Source organism: Cetorhinus maximus, chromosome 11 (assembly GCF_964194155.1).
Source record: "Cetorhinus maximus chromosome 11, sCetMax3.hap1.1, whole genome shotgun sequence".
Taxonomy (NCBI): Eukaryota; Metazoa; Chordata; class Chondrichthyes; order Lamniformes; family Cetorhinidae; genus Cetorhinus; species Cetorhinus maximus.
In genome coordinates this window covers 10248344-10263541 of record NC_135889.1, presented here as the reverse complement: position 1 = coordinate 10263541, position 15198 = coordinate 10248344, and the positions used below count along the sequence as shown (strand labels likewise).

The 15198-nt window shown below is 47.8% G+C and overlaps 1 protein-coding gene across 1 annotated transcript in view; it reads right to left on the bottom strand.

The window, feature by feature from the left end:
• The window catches only part of LOC144686383 (uncharacterized), a 43064-nt gene that overhangs the window by 5211 nt on the left and 22655 nt on the right, over nucleotides 1-15198 (bottom strand). The gene's annotated exons all lie outside the window — the stretch shown is intronic.

Genomic DNA, 15198 nt, shown 5'->3' with positions numbered 1-15198 from the left:
AGCTTCTAATCTGTTCAAGGCTTCATTCTTAGTGTTTCCAGGATTCATTTCAGGACTAATTGGTGTCTCTAAGGCACCCAGAGAATTTGGGCCGTGTGGACCCTTCCAGGTATCAGACAGTCTTCTGTTACCCTGTTAATGGAAATTTGGTCTCCACTGGAGGCACCTACTCTGGGAGGAAGAGGGTGGCAGAAGGGAGAGGAGGCCAGGTGTCCCAGTGCAGCTTCCAGGGGAGCGACCTGTGGAAGGAGAGGTGCAGGCATAAGGAGCACAAGGCCAGCAGGTAGTCCAAGGCATAGGGGCCACAGAAGATGGCACTATCCTGCTGCTAGGGTTTACAGGCGGCGATGCAGCTACCTCAATATGTCCGAGGTGCAATGCCGGAGGAGGCTCCGCCTCTCAAGGGAGACACTGGCCTCCATTTGTCAGATGATTGGGCCTGAGATCACCCCCAACTGTGTGGGTGATGTAAAGAACATATCCTTTTATTTTTCTCTATTTCTGTTGGACTGTGGATTTAAAACTACAATGGCTGCATTTTGAAAGACATGTCTACAGGAACAGGATGAGAGATGTATACAATGTTGCTGTCCTGGAACAGAATATGCCTTAAAAGACTGGATGGTGCCAGAAAGGAGCCCTGGACCAAGGGAGCTGCCTGACAACAGTGTTTTAATTGACAAGGTGACCAGGGTTTGTGTGGTAGCAGTGCAGCAGAAAGCTCCTGGCCTGCAAATAGACAACTTTTATAATCTCTTTTCCTCATATCTCTATAACCTGCTCTCTCTCTTTGAGGAAACCCCTGTAAAAAGGAAAAACCACTGTTAGAGACATTGAAATGCAAGTTCTCAACCAGTGAACTAAAGACTGAAAGTGCTGGAAGACCACCTCATGTCATCAACAAAGAACTGAAAGGAATTTGGAAGACATCGATCAAAATCAACCCATCGAATCCTGTACTCTGGATTGGTGCTATTGAACTGTTTTATCCCAACCTTCAAATCCATGATTTGTGTATCTTATGTATCTCGTGTGTGTGGGTGTGTATAGGGATTTAAGAAGGGGATAGAGTTTAAGTTGGGAGTGTTAGAAGTTAGCAGTTCATATTTCTTTCTTTTGCACGAGTTAAAGACAAGTTGTTCAATAAACAGATATTTACTTATTAAGTTTACAAACTTGGTGCTCATATTCTGTTAAACTAAATTAAGCAGTTAGGTAGAATTGGGGCAATCTGGTGGTTTGGTCAAACTTCTCTCATTTCTCACGGCTCAGGGAACAGTGGGGCTTGATATTACAAGACACTCTCCCCAGTGAGTAGTTTCAGTGGCTCTGAAGGTCATGGTGGCCCACAACTTATATGCATTCAGCTCTTTCCAGAGGTCAATATGTGGAGTCTCCCAATCAGCTGTCCATAGTTGCATCAAGCTGGTGACAGAAGCTCTGTTATTGACTTTCATTCACTTCCGTATGGACGAGGCCAGCCAGGCTGAATAAGCCGGAGGCTTTGCAGTGATTTCTGGGTTGCCCCGCATCCAGGGTGCAATCGACTGCACACATGTTGCCGTCAAGGCGCTAGCCGGTCAGCCGGGTGCCTTCATCAACAGGAAGGGATTCCACTCCCTGAACGTGCAGGTAGTGTGTGACCTTAGGGTGCAAATTCTGCAAGTCTGTGCAAGGTACCCTGGCAGCTCAAATGACACTTATGTCCTGACACACTCCCAGGTGCCGAGGCTCTTCAGTGTTCTAGCCCGGCTGGACAGGTGTCTGCTGGGTGACAAGGGCTATCCGTTGAAAAGGTGGCTTATGACGCCTCTCCGTCACCCAAGAACAGAGGCAGAGCAGCGTTATAATAGGAGACATGCCTCCACAAGGGGGGTGATAGAGAGAAGATGCCCTTCCGAAGCCTGGACCATTCAGGGGGAGCACTACAATACCCGCCCAGAGCGAGTGTCACTGATAGTGGTTGCATGCTGCGCTATCCACAATCTGGCACTGCCAAGTGGGGACCCACTGGAGGAAGAGAATCTTGATGCATGTCCACAGACCACAGTGGATGGATCAAGTAGTGAATCAGAAGAGGAGAATGGTGAGGAAAACACTGAGGACATGGAGGCAGGCCCCTGTAACCTCCAGAGAGCGAGGGACACCAAGGATGCCTTAATCCAACACTCCTTCAGCTAGGCTGCCAAATAACCACTCTCACCTCATGCCAGGGCTGCCACCTCCATATCACATGTCTGAAATGGCCCTTTCCTTTGAACCCAAAGTCCATTCAGTGACTGTGCAATAAAGTTTAGAGCCACCCACGTCCAGCATTTCCTACTGGTGTACCCTGCACCACATTACATAGAAAAGGTGAAGCATACTCAGGCCATTATGGCAAAAACAAAATTACCTAATTTTTACAGTCCAAACAAATTAACCACCCCCCCCACCCTACAACTTGCTGGCAGTGGCATTGGAGACAGCCTGCTGACTCTGGTGTCTTGATACCCTTCATGGCCTTGGCAGTCGTCCTCTGGCAGTGGAGTCTGTGCTGGCCCTGCCTGGGAGGAAGCGGCCAGTGCCACAGCTGGCATCTCCCCAGTCGCCGCAGCCTCATCAGATGCCACGGTCACTGGCAGAGGGGCGGAGGAGCTGCTGCCATCATCTAGAGCGCCCTGAGAGGAGCCCGCAGAGATGATAAGCAACTTGTGCACCAACGTGAGGTCGATCTGGACCTCCCTGCTTGCCATTGATGAATGGGCACCTAGCTGGGATACTGGATGCCCCATCCATCTCCAACACTGACACTGGTCACCTGAGGTCAGTACCTGTGTGAGGGCTTGCAGGTCCGAGCGCAACCCCTGATTCTATCCCTGGAGCTGCCTCTCCATGAGAATCACCACTCTCTCAATGGCCATGAGGGTGGACACACTGCTGATGCTCCGCATGGACTCCTCCATAACAGAGAACATGGCACGCATACCCTCATGGATCTCCGCCAGATCCTCCCGCACATCTCGCTGGACATCCAGCACCTACCGCCTAATGGGCAATTGCAGAGGCCCATCATCTGCCTTCGACTTGCATCTGAACAATTGCTTGAACTGAACAAGACATTTGTCTGTTAGATTCAACATCTCTGCTGGGTTAATTACTTCCACAGCATATCATGCTGTTGCTTCATGTTGAATCGGGAACATTTCACACTCTGTACTAGCATAATCAATTTCCTTCAAAGAAACTGCAGCTCTCGACAGCATATCGGCGATGTTCATCTGCTTCCCTTGCTTGTACTTCACTTCCAAATGATATCTCTGCAAACGAAGTAAGATCCTTTGTAAACACTTTGGAGCAGAGAGAAGCACTTTGAGAAAGATGCTTTGAAATGTCTTGTGGTCAGACTGCACCATCACATTCTCTCTCTCTCAAACAGGTACTGGTTGAAATGCTCACAAGCAAAGACAATAGCTAGGCACTCTTTCTCAATCTGTGCATAGCGTCATTCAGTTTGTGTTAATGCTGTGGATACAAACATAACTGGTTGTCCTTGTTGCATGAGGATTGCTCCAAGTCCTGAAGCATCATCCTGGTCTCCAGCAGCCCTCCGACTGTCAACGCCCTGGGCACTCTCTGCCTCCGCCTGCACCTCAAGTGGGTATGGTGCCCTCACCACGGTGCACTGACATTCTAGCCACTGATCTAATGTCCACCAAGGTGCTGGTATCTGCACCGGTGCCTGGTTCAGAAAGTAGGTGAGATGCAGATGTATATGTGGAGCCTGCCAGTCCTCTGGCGTCAGGGGTGGCTCTTTGGGGTCCTGCGATTGGCTGTGTGGTGACAAATCTAAGGGAGAACAATGACATGTCATTAGTTTAAGTCATCACACTGCCACTGTGCATGCCAGGCACCTTGGTGAGACAATGGAGATCTGCATCATGGTGCCATCGTCTTTCAATGGTCAATGGGGAATCCAGTTTTGGGGCTCCCATCAATGATACTACACAAGAATGTTTGCACCATCTGAAACTCTCACTTTTGTGCACTGCACACTTACCTTCATCTGACAACCCAGCCTCTCCACGGCTAGTTGACGGAGGTCTGTGCCAGCTCTCCAGCTCCAGGGTGTCCTGCTCATACGTTGTAAGGATTAGGAGGTTTTGGGGGCTTCAGCCAGTCCACGACCTTTCAATGTTGTTATGGGCTGTCTTCTCCTGAAAGGGCAGAGAAGCATGGATTAGTCCACTCTCTGCCTGCAGCGCCATTGCAGCCTGGCCAACCACACAGAAGAGCACCTTGCAGGGAACATCCGAGTTGTGGCCTTCGAGTGGCAAGGCACTCAGTCCAAGCAGTCAGGTCTCACCCCTATGGTCAGTCATGCCGTCGTTGATGGTTGACACTCAGACTCTAACCCTGAGCGTCACGGGGGACGGCAAGCCCTTAACACTTCAACACACTGATCCATGCCAACACGGTACTCATCCTTCCTGAGCGCATCAGATCATTAAACCTCTTGTGGCACTGGACTCAGGTGCACCGCACAACATCATGGCTGCTGACCACTGCATCTACCTCCTCCCAAGCTCTTTTTGTTAGGTGTGGTGGCCTCCTCCTGCCATCCCTAAGGACAAGGGTGTCCTTCCTGGCAGCCACCTCCTCCAGAAGGTGCCTGCGAGGCATTCATCTGAAAATCAAGGGGGAGGAGGGCACGAGTGCCCACCCAACCTGCCCTCCCACCTGGCATCTGCCGCCGCATTTGATGCCATAGCTTCCTGGTTACAATGCTGAAGATGTGTTAGTGGCTGGCAGCCTTCTAGGGGCTCCTGTGCCATTTTTAAACCGGCCGCCTGGTCACCATTGGGCACAGAGGCCAACAGCCCCCCATCCCTGCCTGGGCCTTCCGGCCATTGGGAAGCCATGTTTCACACTAGCTGGGCCTGAATTGGCCCAGCCAGCACAAAATCGCGGTCGTGGGCCGATTGCAGGCAGTGGTCCGTTTCCCACCTGATCCCAGGCCCACCAATTGCGCCCGCATGCCTCCTTGAAATTCTGCCCATAAAGGCTCTATGGCTATAGATATATAATCTAGCTGCAGTACTATATTACATGACTAGCAATAATAAATGTGCTTTATTACAGAACCATAAATAATATATCTAATATGACCACACTAGACACATACCCATGTCTTATATTACTATACAGTCCCATTACATGTCGGCCACCCTCTGGGGAAAACCTCTCCTTTAATTGTGAACATTAGGACAGTGACCATCCTTTTTGCCAGACAAATAAATGTGCCAAGCTGAGGGAGTAAAGGATGCCAATGCATTTAGGAAAGAAAGAGCTGTGCCAACCTTTCCAGAGTCTGCACCCACCCGGGATTCACTTCCTTTTCCTTCAGTTCCTGCAAGTCAACAATGCAAACCGAGAATTGGAAAAGCAATGGGAGTGAAGGGGAAGTGTTTTACTCACAGATGTTGGACAGAAGAGGAAGTTTTATTTTGTGTCAAGCTGAATCTTCATTCAGGGACGGAGGAGCAACACCAGCTTCGCTGGGCGGTAATAAGCAGCCAAACAAGCTCATTGTCTGAATGAGGATGTTGGGCAATGCGGAAACTTAGTGGAGCAAAACACGCCATTTGATTGGTTGGAGCATCAGAGTCTTACGGTCTTCCAGTCCTTCCCATTGGCCAATGCGCCGCGTGACGACTTGGGGGAGCGGAAATCTAGTCCACGTGGTGGGAAAGACTCTGACCGACAGGCGCGCCAAGCCGATGGGAAAAGCTGATCAGCCAATCAAAGTACAGGCGTTGTGACGTTGCCGCCTCGCCCCGCACAAACGAAGCTCGCGTCCCCCTATGTACATGCGCACATTCCACTTATTTTGCACATGCGCATGTTGCGTTCCACCACACGTGTACCTCCCCCTATACAGCACATGCGCATCACACGTCCTCTCACGTATCTGCGCAACATTACGTCTCAATGCTCAAAGTGCTGCCCACTTCTCACCCCGCACGTGCGCAGTCCAGAGCAGCAGGCCCACGCGGCGGATAGGGCGGTTTCATCCTCGCAGGGACTTGTGGGAGCTCTGGCCGCCAACAGGCAGCTGCGGCACAACCTCCAAACTCCTGGGAGCGGGTGAAACGTCAGGGGTGGCGGACACTGACTGTACCCTGACACAAAGTACGTCTGGCTAGTCACTGGATTTGTTTGTGATACCTCTTAGCAAAGCAATTTGTGGAATAAGGAGTAAAGCTTTTGACACCTGGGTGACATATAGGGAGGGCAATAGGTGTCTCTGAAACTGAACGTGAGAGTCAAAACTTTCAGGAGAGGAGAACTGGGGGGAAAGGAGGAGGAGAGAGGGATGGATTAGGGTTACAATCAGTAAGGAGAAGGGAGTGTGTGGGGGGAACAGAGAGGGAGAAGGATGTTGCATGACAAATAGAACTGTCTGCTCTGAATTTCTATCCCATACTTACATTCATGGCTGTTGTCAACTCCTTTTCAAGGTGATTAGGAGAGTTGGTGGCATAGCAATAATATCATTGGACTAGTACTCCAGAGGCCCAGGCCATTACTCTGAGCGTATGGGTTCAAATCCCATCATGACAGCTGCTGAAACGTGTGTGTTTCTGTGTGTCTGCCTCTGTGTGTGTGTAAATCTGTGTGTCTCTCTGTTGCAATATAAGGGTATGGCACATAAAGGGTTAATGTTGGACTGAGTACAGTGCCGCCCACACAGTGATATAAGAGAACACATGACCTGCACCCAGGGATCAGTGTAACGTTCGGCAGAGTTGTGTGTAGAAGAAAGCCTGGAGACAGCTTCTGGACTTTTACCATACCTATGTATATAGTTCCTAGTAGTTAACAAATATTTACTGTTGAACTACATAAGACTATGAAGATCTTAATAAGACATACCGAACTATGCCCAATACCTTTTTTTTTATTTAAAACATGTGGGTTTTTTTAATTAAAACAGGGGCGTGATCAATGTCCAGCAATTTCAGCCCAATGCTTTTAAAGTAATCGAATGCGACACTTTGGGGAGCTGTGCAAAGTCAAAACAGCAAAATGCACAGAAGATCCATAGAGGATTCATGAGGTCGAGACAGCACACCAACAGGACATACAACCACCTTGGTAAATGGCCCTGTCAACCTCAGTTAAGGAAGACATGTCAGAAGCACTGTTTTGGAAAGTGGCATCATCGGAACAGACGTGACAGAGGTGAAGGAACTGAGAGAATGGGATGGAGTCCTTACAGGAAGCAGGGTGTGAGGAGTTGTAGTCGAGGTAGTTGTGGGAGTCGGTGGGCTTGTAATGAATACTGGTGGACAGTCTATCACCAGAAATTGAGGCAGAGAAGTCAAGGAAGAGAAGGGAAGTGTCAGTGATGGACCATGTGAAAGTGATGGAGGGGTGGAAATTGGAAGCAAAATTAATAAGTTTTTCCAGGTCCAGACGAGAACATGAAGCGGCACCGAAACAGTCATCGATGTACAGGAAAAAGAATTGTGGGAGGGGGCCTGAGTAGGACTGGAACAAGGAACATTCCAGTCATAAAGAGACAGACATAACTGGGGCCCATGCGGGTACCCATAGCTACACCTTTTATTTGGAGTAAGTGAGACGAATTTGAGGAGAAATTGTTCAGTGAGTGAGCAAGTTCAGCCAGACGGAGGAGAGTGGTGTTGAATGGGGATTGTTCAGGCCTCTGTTCAAGGAAGAAGCGGAGAGCCCTCAGACCACCCTGGTGGGGGATGGAGGTGTAAAGGGATTGGACGTCCATGGTGAAGAGGGGCCAGGGAACTGGAAATTGTTGATATGATGTTGGGCATCAGAGAAATCGTGGATGTAGCTGGGAAGAGACTGGACATGGGGAGAGAGAACAGAGTCAAGATAGGAAGAAATGAGTTCTGTGGGGCAAGAACAGGCTGACACAATCGGTCTACTGGGACAGTCCTGTTTGTGGATTTTGGGGAGGAGGTAGAAGCGGGTTGTCCGAGGTTGGAAGACTATGAGGTTGGAAGCTGTGGAAGGAAAATCTGCAGAGGAGATGAGGTCAGTGACAGTCCTAGAAACAATGGCTTGATGTTCGGTGGTGGGGTCATGGTCCAGGGGGAGGTAGGAGGAAGTGTCAGCGGGTTGGCACTCAGCCTCTTGCGAGGTAGAGGTCAGTATGCCAGACAACAACAGCACCACCCTTGTTGGCAGGTTTGATAACAAAGTCAGGGTTGACCTGAGAGAACGGAGTGTGGCAAGTTCAGAAGGAGACAGGTTAGAGTGAGTGAGAGGAGGAGAGAAATTGAGATGGCTAATGTCACGCCGACAGTTCTCAATGAAAAGATCAAAAGCAGGTAAGAGGCCAGAGGGAGGGGTCCAGGTGGAGGGAGAATACTGGAGGTGGGTGAAAAAATCTGTGGGATGGAGGGAGGACTCCTGCCCAAAGAAGTAAGCATGGAGACGAAGGCGGCGGAAGAAGAGTTCAGCGTCGTGCCAAGCCCAGAATTCATTGAGGTGAGGGCGTAAGGGTATGAAACTGAGTCCTTTGCTGAGTACTGAACGTTCAGCATCAGAAAGGGGAAGGTCAGGAGGTATGGTGAATACACAGCCGGGGCTGGGATTAGAAGACAGGATAGGGTCAGAGGGATGGGAAGGAGTGGAGGGTCCTGGATGGGCATTGGTATCAATGAGTTGTTGGAGCTTGCGTTCCTTAGCACCTGAAAGAAAGAGACAAAGTTTCTTGTTAAAGCGTCGGATGAGATGAAGAGTAAAATGAAACGGGGCAAGGACAGCTTAGAGATAGGGTGAGTCAGTGCTGCTGGAGGGAGAGGTCAAGCGTGTTCATATAACGGCGCATGACACTGAGTGTGGATCTCAGGATGTGGCAGTCCAAGGAACGTTGTATGTCCGGGGGATACCTGTAATCCTAGGTGGATTCGAAACATGAGGGATGGAACTTCGGTTGGAATCCACATGGGGTAAGTCGGAGACGGAGACAGCCACTGAGGAAGAAAATATGTCTGTGAAAGCAAGTTTTAGTAAACACCTTGTCAAACACCAGGAGGGAAATGGAAAGCAATGAAGGTGAACAGGGCAAAAGAGACAAGCGGAAATCCTGTCGGAGAGAAGAGCAGTACGTCTTCAAGGTAGGCATTCCTGGAAGAGAAGTGGCAGTCAATTAAACACTAAGATAAAAGCAAGATACTGTGGATGCTGGAAATCTGAAACAAAAACAAAAATTGCTGGAAAAACTCAGCAGGTCTGACAGCATCTGTGGAGAGAAAGACAGAGTTAACCGTTTCAAGTCCAGATGACTCTTCTTCAGAACTGAAGGGTGGGGGGATTAATTCGGCCTTACCCATTGATTGGTTAGTTCACTTACTCAATTGCGTCATCTTTCAGCTACTCATGGAGAGCCGCCTGCTGCTAATGCCCGGGTCGGGAGGGAGGAGGTGGAACTGTGGGTGGCCCCTTAAACCCTGCCCAGCCTGCACAGCCTTGCCCCAATGTCACATCTGCTTCGCCCGCCTTGGTGTCATGGCAGCGGGCCGGGCAACTGGAAGCGCGGTGCAGGCACAGCACTGTCCGTCGCCCTTAGAGATGGCAGCAGCAGAACGGGTTTTATCCCAACTCTCATTCACCAGCAGTTGGGTAAGATGGACGATTCCGAACTAGTTACATCTTTATAGCGGGCGTATCGCGTCCGCCCTGCGGGGTTTAGTCACTCACTCGCTGTGTCTGTTTTAGGTATCGGACAATTGAAACCCTCCGCTCTTTATTTTACTTTTCTTCCCAGTTCGCATTTGTAACTAACATTTGCTTCACGTTGGAAGATGGACAGTCATTTTTCTCAAAGGCGAATTATTTATTGCATCGGTTTGTAATTTTCTTTTAAAGTTGAATGTAATTCATGTCCTCACTCATAGAAACATAGACAATAGGAGCAGGTGTAGGTCATTCGGCCCTTCGAGCCCGCTCCGCCATTCAATATGATCATGGCTGATTCTCTATCCCAACACCCTACACCTGCCGCTCTGCCCTTGACACCTTTAGAGCCCAGAAATCTATCTATCACTCCAACATTTAGGCCACTCCGTTCACATCGGTGGGATTGGACGTGAGGGGCTGGAAAATTCCAGCCTTTTTCTCCAGTTGGGGTGTGGGGTGTGTTAGTAAAAATGTTCTAATGGAATCCCATAGAGATTATGAATTGCTCCTTACCAAAAGGGGAGCCAGCGATTATGTTCAGTGGAAGCAAGGTGTAGTTTTACCTGCGACACAGTTACCACAGTCAATCGTGCAGCACGTGCTTGTAACCGAGTGCTCAGTAGCTGGGACGCCTGCTTGTGCTCCTTTTCACACACGCTCAGGGGCTCAGCTGTCGGAGGAAACTTGTCTAAAAATGTTACGGGGGCCCAAACGGTGTGATTTGCCCTACAGCCCACACCCCCCATAGGGACAGCCCTGCTGGCGAGTTTCAAAACAGTTATTGACAGGATTAGAATTGACTTCAAGATTGGGAGTCAGGCTAATGGGGCCTTTAAATATATTGGATTAGAAAAATAACAGTATGGATCTGAGGTTACGTTACACTAACAATCACATTTAGAAAGTGTTAGCCTTATCATACAATTGAGCTAGGTCCTCACAAAAAGATGCAGATGCTTCCAAAGATGAGACAGAGCAGCTGCAGAGTTTAATAGGACAATTAAATTGGCTGGGTACACACACAGGTGAGGCCGGCTGCAAGCTTTGATGTTCTTGAACTGAGTATTATAATGAAACATCCCAAGGTCCAGGACATCTTATGAACAAACAGAACAAAAAATTGAAGATGGAGAAATGTGTACCGTAGTTACCATATTTGGACGACCCCAAGAATATAACATCGACTGTGTTCAGGGACACCTGTCACGACTCGCTGGGGATAGTGCGCTGCAATATCAAGCCCCCTGCTCCCTGAGCTGTGACAAGTGTGAAAGGGTTGATCAACCCACCTAATTGTTTAATTTAGTTTAACAGAATACGAGCACCAGGTTTGTAAACCTAATCAGCAAATAACTGTGTATTGAATGCGTAGGCAATGGCATAGTGGTATTGTTGCTGCACTAGTGAGCCAGGGTAATGCTCTGGGGGCCCGGGTTTGAATCCCACCACGGCAGATGGTGGAATTTGAGTTCAATAAAAATCTGGAATTCAAAGTCTAACGATGATCATGAAACTATTGTCCATTGTTGTAAAAGCCCATCTGGTTCACTAATGCCCTTTAGGGAAATCTGCTATCCTTACCTGGTCTGGCCTGGCCTATAACAATATGGTTGACTCTTAAATGCCCTTTGAACAAGGGCAGTTTGGGATGGGCAATAAATGCTTGCCTAGCCAGTAATGCTCACATCCCATAAATGAATTTAAAAAAACAAATTGCCTTTAATCAGTGGCGAAAGAAAGAAATATGAACTGCTAATTTCTAATTCTATAACCTGAACTCTACCCCTTCTTAAATTCCTATACACACACATTCAAGACATGCAAAAACATGGATTTTAAGGGTGGGATAAAACAGTTCAATAGCACCAATTCCAGAGTACAGGATTCGATGGGTTGATTTTGATCAATGTTTTCCAAATTCCTTTCAGTTCTTTGTTGATGACACGAGGTGGTCTTTCAGTCTTTAGCTCACTGGTTGAGCACTTGCTTTTCCCCGCTTGCTCTTAACAGATTTTTCAGAAAGAGAGCAGGTTATAGAGATGAGGGAAAAAATCAGTTAGCTGCTATTGTAGAATTACTGGAATCTTGCACAGACAGGAGAAAGGTTTTAGGTCTTCTTTCTTTTCAGGCTAGAAGGCTTCCTTCTCTGCTGCACTGCTCTCACACAAACCCTAGACACCTGGTTAGGAGCCAATTAAAATATTGTTGTCAGGCAGTTCCCTATTGGACTGGACCTCCTCCTTGGCACCATCCTGCAATGGGGCCCTTCTGCACACTGTGCTCCAAAGACTGGTTCGTATATCTTTTTAACTTTAATTCTTGGACTCGTATTCCTCATTTCTAACCTGTGTGTATGTATGTCGCATTTTTATTTTTTCTCATGTTTTAGTAACTAATAAACTCACTCTTTCTTTGACTCAAGAAAGCCTGGTTAAATTGGCTCCTTTTAAAACATAAATGTATTTGGACTGGGAAAAGATATCCACGATGGAAGGGATACCTTTTAAATTGACCTTGTTGCAACCAACCGAGGGGGTTGAATAAGGAAACAGAGTCAGTTCACCCCTCCTCACCCGGGAATATAACAAGTTAGGGTACCTCATCCGGTATCATAATTGGGGGACCTCGACTGGGGACTGGTCGTAGCAGGTTTAATGAATCATAACCATCAGTCATGCATCTGATCTGAAACCTCTTTCTGTCCACATGTTTAATAAAATCTCTACACTACACAAATAGGCAATGTCTAAATCATTGGTGCTTAGCTATGGATGAGATGAACTCTTGGCCTTACATACAAAAGATGGCTCATGCCACTTCTATACAGGACAGTGACCAAATTTTGCAAGCCTAATTTAGCTCCAGCTGTCAGCTCTGTTAGGTGAAGCTGTTTTTGATCAGGAATAGAAAGAACGTGATCATTGAGCTACCTGAGGAGAGACAGACCTTCATGCTCTGGAAACAGCTGCTTTAAATAAAACTCAAATCTGTCCAATGTACCATACTTATGTTTGTGACCCACATCTCTGTGACCGTTCCCATTCCTTTTATGTTCTTCCCAAGACTGTTCCATTTTAAAACCTTCTTGCCTGCCATCTGAATTTTCCAACATACAGAATAAAGTAAGACTGCTCCCAGCATCAGGAAAAACAATATTTTTTTGCAGTTCATTGGGCCATGCGTGTCAAGTTGTGCCTATGATTTATACCTGGATTTGATGGGACGTTTTTTTACTTTGGATTACTCAATCTTGCTCCCTCTCCACCAAACTTTTCCCTTCTCACTTTCTCCCAGTTGTCGATGGTATGGAGGCGTTTCACAATTCCACATGTCCAATATCTCACACTCATCAGAGTGACTGGCAGAAGTCATCTTCAAAACTGGTGGCCCAATAAAATGGCAGGCACATGCCATGCCTTGTGGTGACATGTCATTCCCACCACAATATACCATTACTGTGCCTGTGTACTGCCACCCCGCCCCAGCACACAAGCACACACATCTACTACAGGGCCCCTAATGTGTCGATGGTGAGGAGGTCCTCAGGTTGGACTATCCAATTTCAGCACGTCTCCTCTCTTTCTTTCTATTTCCTCCATTTGTTTGCCACCATAGCAGTCGGTGAAACAGGCACAGGCAGACACCCCCACAGTTTATTATTCTATCCCCTGCTCCTTAACAGGAGGTAAACTAGGTTGCAGGGGGTTGGGAGGGGATTCGGGGATTAAACATATTTAAATCCTGCAATGGGGCCCTTCTCAGCAGCTATGAAAGCGGTTTATACTTTAGGCAAGGAGAATTTGAAAAAAATTTAAATAATTTTGATTCTATGTATGATGCTTTCAATATAAAGTGCAGACAGAAGAACAATACATTGGGGAAATGGAGGCTAGTACATTTTAGGCTGTGCAGTACTGATTGAGACAAGCGGCTGTGAAAAAAATCACCATGAAGTATTGTGCTGGCTTAACATGAAACAGACCCAATGATTTCAAAGTTTTGTTAGGCTAAGAAAGTTGGCTTGGTGTTAAACACCTTCCCTTGTTGAGAATATCAGTGCAGTTTGAAAATGTCAAACGCTGATCCCACACTCACCCGCAAAATATTCACACAAAACCCCCCCAACACGCTAACCAGACAGAGAATGGGGAGTTTACTGAGGGTTCTGTTTGTTGTTCTTTTCTTATTGGCATCAGCGTGGATTGTACAGTCAGTGTGTCTCTTCTAAGGGTCTCCAGATGCTTTCTGTCCAGCCCAGTGAAGACATGTAAATAAACTTGAGTTAAACACAGCCTCATGTCCACCTCATTTTAAATCTGGAGAAGGATTTCTCCCTTTCCTATGAGACAGATGAGGGAGACAGGGCTGGCTCCAATGCTCCCTTCACATTTTGGTTGTTGTACACAATCATTTTTCTCCAGTGTGCAGTCCCTATATATTTGGATCTATAAGTTTGGTTTCCTGGCATTCTCTCTCTCTGTTGTTTGGGATCTTACTGTGCTGTCACTCCTGATTTCTTCAGCGTTTAATTTGGCTCCTGTTGCAGAAGAAAGGTTGCTCTCCCCTCTCGCTGTCCCCTCTTGCTCTTTTGTTCTTTTTGTCTTTAACATATCCAACACTGATCCCGCCATGACGGTCGATGTTCCTGCAAAGCTCCGTGCAGCAGGCTAAAGGTACCACACAGGCCCCGCTCCCTGATAAATAATCATGCCGCCCTCTCTTTTAGAGAATACAGATTTAAAGTGATTGGCGAAAGAACCAACAGCAGCATTGAGACAGAGGTCGGGATTTTCTGTCCCTGACACCAGCCAACATCGTCGCAGACGGGACTGGGAAATGTGGAGAGCGGTTGACTTTTAAAGGCTCTCCAAGTTTTCCTCTTCAGCCCGTGATGATGCCCACGATGTCTGGGCCGGAAAGTCCAGCGCAGAGAGTTATGTCGCTGGAGGCCACTCGGCCCATCGAGTCCATGCTGGTTTTCTCTCGAGCAACCTAGTCAGTCCCATTTCCCCATTCTATCCCTGCAGCTCTGTGAGGAAAATCTTTCATGCAGCGAGTGGTTAGGATCTGGAAAGCACTGCCTGAGAGTATGGCGGAGGCAAATAGTGTGCGCGTGCGTGTGTACTCACGCATGCGTGTGTGTGTCTCTCTGTCCCTCACTGTCTGTGTGTGCCGATCTGTGTGTGTGTGTCTCTCTGTCTCTGTGTGTGTTTTTATGTGTGTCAGAGTGAATGTGAGTGAGTGAGAGTGACAGAGTCTCCATGAGTGTCTGAAGGTGAGAGAGAGAGAGCGTGATTGTGAGTGTGATAGTGATTGCGTTTGTGTTATACTGTGTGTGTCAGTGAATGAGAGTCTGCGAGTGTGTGTTCCAGAGCAGACTCGATGGGCTGAATGGCCTAATTCTGCTCATACGTCTTATGGTCTTATAGCTGACCAGATAATTGAGTCTCTCTCTCTCTCACTCTCGTGCGAGCGCACCCACGTACTCAC